The sequence below is a fragment of the Dreissena polymorpha genome, chromosome 8 (assembly GCF_020536995.1).
Source record: "Dreissena polymorpha isolate Duluth1 chromosome 8, UMN_Dpol_1.0, whole genome shotgun sequence".
Classification (NCBI taxonomy): domain Eukaryota; kingdom Metazoa; phylum Mollusca; class Bivalvia; order Myida; family Dreissenidae; genus Dreissena; species Dreissena polymorpha.
In genome coordinates this window covers 105,154,672-105,163,229 of record NC_068362.1, presented here as the reverse complement: position 1 = coordinate 105,163,229, position 8,558 = coordinate 105,154,672, and the positions used below count along the sequence as shown (strand labels likewise).

The following is an 8,558-nucleotide window of genomic DNA, read 5'->3' as shown; positions in this document are numbered from 1 at the left end:
CGTTTGGGACTTTTCAGAAAGCCTGCTAATCGACAATTCACAACTTCCGCCATAAAACAATTTGTTATCAAGTTTATGTTTTGAGCATTTCTCAACAAATACATGCAAATTGATGTCGATTGCCACAGGTATTGTGTTTGTAACAATGTATTAGGTTGATTGAACTCATTTTATAGACATACTTGTGACAGTTTTTTTTACATAGTTTTTGCCTTTGCAAAGTGGAACTATGAGCTGTACGTATGTACTCATAAAAGCTCAGAGCATTCAAGAAGAACTAAAGGAAAACTTACCCTCTATATTTTCCAAAAATGTGATCAGTCTGTCGAAAGCGGCTATCTGGTTTTCTGTCATTTTATTTTGACAATGTCACCATCCTTTTCCAAAAATTTTGGTAATAACTCAAAGTCAAATAAATCAGGAAGCAATACGATTGACCGTTTGTTTTCATCGACATCGTCGAGATTTCTCTTGGTCTTACACCAAGCCTTTGAAAAGCTACACGCGTACGCACCGTTACAATGAAGGATTTTTACAAAGCAAAATGTTATCCACTGATCCGTCCTAAGATTGTCCATCGCAGTTAAAATTTCATTTTTAAATTTCATCAAGCGACTGTGAATTTGACTAAAAGTATGTCCCTTTTCAGTCGTTTTTGTGGTGGATTTTCCGCCATTTTTCTGCACATAGAATGAAAAAATTCTCACTCATAAAAATGGCAGTCTCGTTGAGGCTATATACCACCAATAGTTGTTATTCGGAACTCTCCGGTCTGGGTTTTTCCGATATTTGAGCACGCGCGGTAGGTACAAACAAAGGCTGGCGCGAAAATTTAAACCGATAACTTACATTTGAGAAGTTCGCTATATTTTCCATAAAACGTCGTAATGCCAACAAAAAGATGCAGTTGGGGAACGTGCAATAGTGACAGCCGTTATTGCCACAAACCGCATATGACTGGTGTACCGTTTTTACCTTTCAAAAGCCAAATGTGGACATGGAAAGATGTTTACACTGGATAAAACTATGTGCGCGTCATCACTCGACCTTATCAGCGGAAAAGATTGGGAAACACCATTATATTTGTTCAAAAGTTTGTAATCTTTTATAAAATCCATGTGCATTCATTTTTTATTTGTATAAAATTCATACTGATCGCATTTTACTTGTATGAAAACCGTTGGTGTAACACGATAAGACTGCATGAACATGTAATAATATTGACTCCATTTGCTTTGCACTTGCACTTATTTAGCCTATATTACAATGAACAAACCATTTTGTTGGATTCTCAATGCAACGCTTGTTTACATGGCACAAATAACCCTACCGTGTTATTTTGAAGTGCATCAGTCTTTGCAAAATTCTTAATGTGACAGTTATGCATTTTGAATCGTATCTCGTCGTTGATCGGTGGGTATTAAAGCAAAATATTGGGATATGGAGGAAATGAAGATTGCATGCCAGCCAATTTGAATAATCGCGGCAGACACACATTTTCAAGGGGGGTATGTCTAAACGATATTACAGTACTGTACGATTAAATACCAGTTTACTACCAGTACAAATAAGCGGAACCACATTAATGGTATTTTACTAATTTTATTATTTTGGATGTTGAATGCTGTAAACAGTGGTCGGAGTCTTGGTCGCAAGAAATACACACCATATCCCTTTTAAGGGGTCATTTTTTTATTGTAGATTTGAACTTCTCTTTTTTTAATTCTTCGGACAATGTGTAGTCAGCTGCGTACCATGACAAACAGGCAACTACGAGCCTGGAAAGTTAAACGTTATTCTAACCACACTCGAAACGAATAAAGAACAGATTCCAGTTCATTGGACGCGTAAGTTGATTAATGAAGATATCATAACAGCTGTCAAACGGTCGTAAAAATTATTGGTGCACTCATGATGAAAATATTGCATATTCAAGCTTTCGTCAAAGATATTTTATCAAAATCATATATAATAAATTTATCATCGATGATAGTTATTTGAAACAAATGTCTATTATATATTTCTATAACAAGGTATTATTTATAGAGTTGTAATAGATGAATGTTATGGGTAGGTCCGTTTCTCAAAAATTAGGAATTGACTGCGTTTTTAACTTCGAAGACATCGCCCCTAAAATGCATTTCAGACGCATTCAGGTAATGTGCAGATTGGGAGGGCCCGTTCGCGCTGTAAGCGAGTACATGTGTACATTACATTACAATAACAATCAATGCATTTACTAGTGTTTACCGTTATGAAGAAGATGATTTTTGTAAGTTCCTACTATATACATTTTAGAAAAACACAAGTTTTATCAGTATTGGTCCAGAGGTTTAAGAGGATTATTGTTGAAGTAAAAATGTTCGCACACGCGCACAACAGTTGACGATAGACGACAATATTGTTTGTTTTTTTGCAAATTAGCAAGCTGGTACCATCTATATTCCAAACACCCAAACCAAGCTGATAAATCAGGCATTTCAATTCGTCTTTGAAAAAACATTAATACAACCAATGAACTCAGTTTTGAGTGATAAATGTTTTTAACAGCTAACTGTGATGTAAAAGCAACTTTGCACATCCCACCTCTTATCTGCACATGAACATGTACTTTTAATAGCGAGCTCGCTGAGCCGCCGTAGGCGGCTCGACAGCTCGCATTACGTTAACACGTGTATTGGACTGTAGATCTACACAGGTTGTTGTTTTGAAAAGTTTGGTATCTTCGCGCGCAACCGAACCTGATATCCGAACCGGAACTGGAAATTTTGGAAGTAAATAACCAGCGTCTCCTGATTGATCATAATGATAAAATAGAAAAAAAGATCAAATTTACGGCTTTTAAATATTTAAAATTCTTCTCTCTATTTATTATTATTGTTACTATATTTCGAATAAAGCATCAGCATTCTTCGTGTAAAACATTTGTCTTCATTCAGGGACTTCCCCGTTCGATGACGTCATCACAAAATGTATCAAGTAACGAATGACGTCACCGTTTTGTGTGTACATAGCAAGTGTCAACACCGACCGCTACTCGCACTTTTTATTAAAATGATGACAAAACAAGTAAGTGCTATTATTTATTGGACGATTGCCATTGAGGAACAAACACGCGATTGGTTCGGCATGTACTCAGGTACCAAACTTTTTCAAACAACCAATCTGCACAGTCAAATACTCGATTTCATAATCATTTCACATAGTGTTTTTCTTTCACTGTCTAAGCCATGCATTACATTTAAATTTAAAGGTGGGTAAATCACATTTGAGTATCATTTCAACATGACCAAACTTTATTATCTGATATTGTAGATATCCAAGGTGCCTGAACCACGTGACTTTTTCGGCTATGTGTGGGACAATCGGATGTAAACAAAACGTCGCTTCAGGTAACCTTTTTGATAATTTCATCATTATTTCAAAACCATTTTTAAAAAAACAAAGACGAGTGCCCGGTCATTGTCAAAAGACACAAAACTTTGGTAAGTTTGCGCTCAATTAATTAAGTAATTTTTCCAAAAAGTGCAACCGCGTGCTTGAAAACACACGAAGTGAAATGCTATGTTTGGTATATTTTTTATTCGATCAACAAAAACGTAGATACAATATTGTCGAGGGTTTAAAAAATAGGGCGGACATTGTAATTCTTCATAGAGAAGCTACATACATTGTATATTTGCGCAAATACATCTGATTCGGAGTGTGTGTATGAAAATGTAATGATGCTATGTGTGGGACAAATTTTTTAAATGCTTTGTGTGGTATACAAACTAAACTAGAGAATCGAAAGATTGACATTAACGTCAATTACATTTAAAGTCTGTCTGAATAACAAAAGTTGGTCAATAAACATTGTTGTTAGTGTTTTGCGCGCCTTAAATATGATAATCCTACGTTCATGTAACTATAAATTATCATGATTGTCGATAACTTATATTCATATTTGGTTACTTTTAGAATGCCTTTGTTTGCGAACAGTGTGGCAGGAGAGGTCAAAACACGGTCGGGGATCTCCTAACACAAAGCCACCCACGCACGGACAGGAAAAAAGTTCCGTTGGGCAAACTTTTTCTTGTTTGTTTCTATAAAATATATTGTTACAAAATGTTGAATTTTCAGTGAATTGTTACTGCCGACTAATGCACTTGTTTAATACACAAAATCGTAAGGATTGTTTGTGCAAGATGTCATGTGAATATTATTGCAACAAAACTACAAAAAGTGTTAGTTGTGTGTTTTTTAGCAGGAATGTGTAGGCATTTTTGACTGTAACGAATTTAATAAATAAGCATAAAGAGATCATAAGCATTTTTAAACAAATAGACACTAGGATCAATGACATTTTTTTCTGGAAAATCATGTATTTGTATGTAAATCCTATTGAGCTATCTAATATATCACACATGCTATTTTTTAAGTTTAACAGTTTATATCAGTTGTATTTTGTTCTTTTCAGGGAGATTAAAGTATTTTTGGAAGCACCTTCAAGAGACGTACTGATATCTTGATCAATGAAAAGTTGTCATATACAAACATGTATAGTAAATGTTCCAAAGTTTAAATGACTGTTTGATTTATTACCAGATGGTGCAAGTATTGCAGGGAAAGAAAACAATCAAAGTAAACATTACATAAAAATTTGACATTTCAACAAATTGAACAACATTATATGATTAATGTTAATTACTTGGTGCAGTGGTAACAAGATCTTGCAGCGCCCTTTCATGACCGGGGCGAATGGGTATTTTCATTAAACATCTCAAACTATTGTCAGTTATTCAGCTTTCATTTGAATTTGAGGTAAATTAAGTATTGATGCAATTCAATATGTTTGTTGGCATAATGACCCCCACAAGTCAAGACGTTTTGGCGATGATCATTTGTTATGACTTAATTGAAGCATTCATATGTTTGAATAGCAAGATTTGCAAATTCATAAATTGACTGATTACAATTTCTTTGTGAATACTAATGTACTTCTTTATGTATTTGGCGCTTTAATTTCTATTGTTACATGTGCATGCTAGTTATAAAGTAATGGTATTATTAATGACGTGTTTATTTTGATATACTGAAGATATTCATGGAGATTATATTGGAATAGACCACAAACAAGCATTATTGGATTCGAAGATGTTCAAATGGAGATGATATTGGAATAGACCACAAACACGCATCATTGGATTTAAATTATTTGTTATGAAACACCTGTTTTATTAACACACATTATCAGATTTTATATTCATCTAATCAATTTTAGTAATAACATAGATACAAAACCGATAAATATACACACATATCAATACACACACTTTGTTTTGCTTATGCAAAAATACATGTTAAATGGTATGTTTGCGTAGTTAGTTGAAATAGCTTTCCATAAACATCACAGAATGAAGCGGGGGTCCCTGTCTCTGTCACCGTGGTTTTGATTTTTAACTTGCCCACATATCACCTTCCGTGTGGTTTGATGGTGTTCATGTAGTTCTTACACAGCTTCGAACCTTAAAAGCGTTACAGATCTTTCGACTAATCCTTTTCAAGTCTGAAAAACAAAAGAAGTAAAACCCATTTTAAAGCATGTGCTCTTATTTATTTTCTTTGTCATTCATTAAAAAATGGACCAATTTCAATAATCAGGCAGAAATATCAATCATTATATTTATTTAAAGACAATAAATAAAACAAAGAAATATTATATTTCAACATAACATGTATGCTTTAATAAGAATTAAGTTCAGTTAAACATAAATTGGTTAATCATTACACGATTACTTCAGTATTCAATAATGTAACATTTGGTTAATTTGATATATTTTCAGGACAGACTAAAGTTTATGTTCTAGATTCTTACAAAACTGTGTTCAGATTAAATGCAGAATTCTTGTATACCACACATAGCATTTAAAAAATGTATCCAACACATAGCAGTATAACATTTATATACACACACTCCGAATAAGATGTATTTGCGCAAACATACAATGTAAGTAGCTTCTCTATGAAGAATTACAATGTCCGCCCCTATTTTTAAACCCTCGACAATATTATTATCAATGTTTTTGTTGATTGAACAAAAAATATACCACACATAGCATTTCACATCATGTGTTTTCAAACACGCGGTTGCACTTTTTGGAAAAAAATACTTAATTAATTTTGCGCAAACTTAACAAAGTTGTGCCTTTTTACAATGACCGGGCACTCGTCTTTGTTTTGTTTTTTAAATGGTTTTGAAATAATGAAGAAATTATCAAAAAGGTTACCTGAAGCGACGTTTTGTTTACATCCGATTGTCCCACACATAGCCGAAAAAGTCACGTGGTTCAGGTACCGTGATATCTATTCTCTTCTATTGCAAAAAATACAAGAATTTAGCTTACTTGTTATGCCTCACAAAATGGCATGATTCAAACAAATATTGCTACCTTTGACAATATCTCATAGTGAGGGAGATAGTGCTCTTATTGACATCTGGGCTAACCTTTCTGGTAAAGAACATTCTAAATTAATTATTTGATAATTACTACAAATACTAATAGTGCAATGTTTATAGATACTATAAAATGTGATTGATTCAAGCAATCAAAAGATGTGATCAAATGTGATTAACCATATTTAAAACATAAATTCAAATAAAATATAAATAACTTTGAGGTGGGTGACATGACAGTCGCTACCTTTAGTACAGTGGCTGACTTGACATTCTATACCTTGAGTACGGTGGGTGACGTGATAGTCGCTACCTTGAGTACGGTGGGTGACGTGACAGTCGCTAACTAAAATGACGTTTTAAACAGTAGTTAGGAATATACAAATTAATTTAATCCTAGTATTTTGGTACTTAAAAAATATATACTTACAAGTGTAAAATTATCAAAGTGTTATATCAATGGTATTAAATAATATGTTTTGGTGGGTGACATAATTATCGCTGACCTACCTTGCATTTATTCCTCAATTATGGTAATTTGAAATTACTTTGACTTTAAATGCTCACAAAGGAAAATAAAACAAAAATGCTGCCTGGCCCTTGTGAAATCTAAGTACAGTATGCAACATGGAGAAATCATTGCTGATGCCAGTGAAAATTATAATTGAGAAGGTAGCAGCAGTTGGCTGTTCTAAATTTTTACATTGTAGGTTCTAGTTGATTGTTTAGTGTTTTAAGGAGGAAATGCCAGGACATACATAATAGATTATTATATAGCTCCTTGGTATATACCAATCTTTGTTTGCTGCACAATTTGTTTATCACGGTTTTTCAATAAATAGGAACACCAGGGGTGTACAATTGATTTTTTTAAAATATTTACGCATGCGTTTTTGATATGTTTATTGAGGAGCCATATCCATCACACACGTACATGCGAAGTTTTACATGCATATCTATTATACTTTTTTATATATGATGGTTTGTTTGTGCCCGTGTATATTATTCAACAGAGCCTACTCTAAATGTCTGTTACTTTGTTTTATTGTCAAATATGCAGAATATAAACGACTGTATAATGTACAGAGGATTTTACAATAAAAGTACCTCATTCTGAAGATGCCTATCTGTTTGTAGAGACCGTCAGTGAAGTGTTTCTTTTTTATCTCACGAAAATTTCAATGATCAAATGAAGAAAGAAAAATTGTGTTGTCTCATTTTTTTAAATATGTACTGAACACAAGTTTTGTATTTTGTATAAAACGTGTTGTGTTGATTTCGATATAATGTTAATTACAAAATAATCATATTTATGACTGAGGTGAACCACTAATTACATATGTTTATTCGTTCTGTTTCCTATATAAGTGCACTTCAATAAATTTAAACGACACTATAGAGTAACGGAAATTTAATAAACATTGAAAAATGTATTGTGTGAAGCAAACATTAAACAATAGCCGATACAGAGCTTTCGCGCTAAACATGCAGAAATGGATGATAATGGCATTATCTATACAAAATATTTCTTAAGTGTGACATATATTACTTGTGAAAAATAGTGTTAACTGAGCATTTAGACCACACAAACTGTTCCTTTGCAGATTTACAATATTAACATAATATAATTTAGGCACACACATAAGTGCTAGCATTCTTTATAAACCATTGCAATGAAATAAACACAATGGAAGTATAAATCCCAATCTCCCAACATGCCTGAAACGTTATATATGTTACAAGTCACGGATATTTTATCGTCACGGACATTTCTGCGATCGCATATACCAGAAGGGGTAATCACGTGATAGTCAAGATGACGACGTCCATACCGAGACAATTATTTTTCGCCGTTTTATACCCTTTATTACCTCTGTTTATTTTTTAAATGACGCTCACTTTCCAGCCATATCAGTAAAAGGTGATTAGCGTATATTTCGTATTTAAATTCGCTAAATATCTCGACTTGACTCCCCGCAAATTTTTCTTAATGGAGCCCTAATTAGGTCATTCCGCTAAGAAATTTCGCACCGAGTAAAGTCGAAATGTAGAGCGAATATTACTATGAAATAGTAGCCAGTAACTTTCTTCCTAATATGGCTGGAAAATGAGCGGCATAAAA

General features: G+C 33.4%; 2 long non-coding RNA genes across 2 annotated transcripts; one reads left to right on the top strand and one right to left on the bottom strand.

Moving 5' to 3' along the window:
- The first annotated feature begins 3,014 nt into the window (after positions 1-3,014).
- LOC127843056 (uncharacterized) lies at positions 3,015-3,988 on the top strand. Its single transcript, XR_008032074.1, has 3 exons — positions 3,015-3,139; positions 3,316-3,392; positions 3,961-3,988. It is a non-coding gene; the product is annotated as an uncharacterized LOC127843056 (long non-coding RNA).
- A 1,459-nt stretch (positions 3,989-5,447) lies between these two features.
- LOC127843049 (uncharacterized) lies at positions 5,448-6,784 on the bottom strand. The gene is made up of 3 exons (XR_008032067.1): positions 6,717-6,784; positions 6,270-6,355; positions 5,448-5,548 (listed from the first exon to the last, which is right to left on the bottom strand). It is a non-coding gene; the product is annotated as an uncharacterized LOC127843049 (long non-coding RNA).
- Positions 6,785-8,558: the final 1,774 nt, after the last annotated feature.